The sequence below is a fragment of the Erinaceus europaeus genome, chromosome 7 (genome assembly GCF_950295315.1).
Source record: "Erinaceus europaeus chromosome 7, mEriEur2.1, whole genome shotgun sequence".
NCBI lineage: Eukaryota > Metazoa > Chordata > Mammalia > Eulipotyphla > Erinaceidae > Erinaceus > Erinaceus europaeus.
In genome coordinates this window covers 67,922,891-67,925,384 of record NC_080168.1, presented here as the reverse complement: position 1 = coordinate 67,925,384, position 2,494 = coordinate 67,922,891, and the positions used below count along the sequence as shown (strand labels likewise).

The 2,494-nt window shown below is 42.7% G+C and overlaps 1 non-coding gene across 1 annotated transcript; it reads right to left on the bottom strand.

Moving 5' to 3' along the window:
* Positions 1 to 1,945: 1,945 nt before the first annotated feature.
* On the bottom strand, positions 1,946 to 2,052 carry LOC132539618 (U6 spliceosomal RNA). Its single transcript, XR_009550956.1, has one exon. It is a non-coding gene; the product is annotated as a U6 spliceosomal RNA (small nuclear RNA).
* Between the last annotated feature and the right edge of the window lie 442 nt (positions 2,053 to 2,494).

Here is a 2,494-nt window from a genome sequence, read left to right as displayed (position 1 = left end):
TTTATCTGGGAGCGTTCTTGCTGGCATTCAACTACAAGCCCTGGAAAATTATCAAGACCAAAGACAGATGGGAGTTCCCACAAGGCAAACTAAAACAGAACCAAGATGTTTAAGACAAGGAAACATGAATCAGGAAATTACTACAAAAGGTTAAGAACATTTTAGATTTAACAGGCGTTAGAAATGATATCTAAGGGAACCAGATGGTAGCACAGTGGGCTAATCCCACATGGCACAAAGAGCAAGGACCATTTAGTATCCTAGTTCAAGCTCCCGCTCCCCACCTGCAGGGGTGTCCCTTCACAGGTAGTAAAGCAGGTCTGCAGGTGTCTCTCTGTCTCCTTTAATCTCTACCTCCCCCTTCTCTCCCAATTTCTCTTTGTCGCTATCCAATAACAAAAAAAAAAAAAAGAAGAAAGAAAGAAAAGAAATGATACATAGATTGCTATATGGAAAATGGGGAATTGTTATGCAAGTACAAACTATTGTGTTTACTGTGGAATGTAAAGCATTAATTCCCCAATAAAGAAATTAAAAAGAAAAAGAAAGAAATAAAGAAAGAAAGGAAGAACTGATACCTAGCTTAAGATGGTAATAACTGTAGACTCACCTGCAAAGACGGAAGCTTCACAAGCAGTTAAGCTGTGCTGCAGGTGTCTTTCTCTCTACCTCCCCCTACCATCTCAGTTTCTCTGTCTTTATTCAATAAACATGTAAAGTAAAATAAATCATGAAAACATACTTGTAAATGGTTGCTCTGATACTGATATCTTGAGGTGTTTCCTATGTGAAGGCAGAATATAGCAACATCTATGGATGACCATGATTCTTTCTCCAAGTTCTGCCTCCCAATCCCATCCCAGCACATTCATTTACTTTCAAAGATCAACCTACAGCAGTGTATTGTGACCCAAATGTACATACACATGTTGTCTGGCTCAAGGAGAACTAAGTCAGCTTGACCCACTTCAATCATAAATACAGAGATGTTGAAAATAACTTTATATATAGAGACCAATGCAAAGAAGCTACCCAGTGTCTTCAAAAAAAGATTGTAGTGACTGTTCTCTCCTTTGCCGTGGTTCTAAATTTGTTGATACTGGATTTTAAATGGGCCTGGCCTACTGCTGAGTCCAGTTACCAGCCTAAATTTAGGTGCAGGTTGTCTGTTTCTTAAGAAGAAAACACAACATAACATACATTAATTAAAAACATAACATAAATAACATACATAACTTTTTTATTCATGAGAGAGAATGAGAGCATCATTCTGGTACATGCAATGCCAGAAATCAAACTGAGGATCCAGAAGGCGGCTCAGGGGGTAAAGCACATGCTTTATATAGCATGTGGCTGGGGGTCTGATCCTCAACACTGCAAGTGAACACCACAGGCAGGCAATGGGAGGGACTCCGTGCAGAGAGGAGCAGGGCTTTGCATGTCTCCCTCTCTTAAAGGATACAGAATGGAGACTGGCAGGGAGGTTTCTCAGCTGTCCCATGCAGGTGCAAGGTTCTGGGTGGGATTGAGCCCCAGGCACAATATTTGAGAAAAGTATTTAAAAAGTTTTTGTATTACTTAAAAGATGTACAGTTAAGAGAACAATATTACCATGATTTTATTCAAAAAAGCCAATCTGCAGCCCTGGAGGCTGGCACAGTGGTTGAAGTTTTGGACTCAAGCATGAGGTCCTGAATTCTACCTCCAGCATCACATGTTCCAGACTGATGTTATAGTGTTTTTCCTCTCTCTCTCCTCCCTTTCTCCCTCACTGATTAATAAATCTTTTAAAAGAGCTTCAGCATATGTAGAACCAGAGTTCAGACAGACCTGGGATCCCACACATACAAATCCACTTAGCCACCTGCCAGCTTGCATTAACTGGCTCTTTAAAGATTATAATTATTCATATGTGTGTACATATATTTTATAATACTTTTTTTGAAAAAATATGGTATGCCTCATGACTCTCTGTGTAATCCTTGAGCAGGGGCCATGCTGATCTTTTCTGTATCATGCCAATTTTAGTATATGTGCTACCAAGGCTAGGACTATTTTATAATCTTATTTAAAAAGTGTTAAGAGGGCTACCCACTCTTTTTGGCTGGCGGCTCCATGGGCCCTCGTCCCTGTTTACCTGTCACCGCCACCACATTCTGCCCGGGTAGTGGTGGTGGTTGGGCGCTCACATAGGGCCTCCTCGGGCATATATGAATTTCCTGCAACCTTCCAACTCTGCTCTGTCTGGATCCCGACGGCCTCTCCTCCTTTGGATGAGAATCTCCACGCCCCTGCAGCTGGGCTCAGCCTCTCTCCCCTTTGCTCTCAGCCCGCCTTCCTCCTCCAGCTGATCATCTCTGGCTACCTCTGGCCTCTGTCATTTCTGCAGCCCTGACTGTGTTTACCCTTTGGAAAAGACAGGGTGACTAGGCATCCCTGCTCTCGCCTGCCCCCTCTTTCTTCCAGCTCCTCTCTGCGCCTCTGCCTCACATGC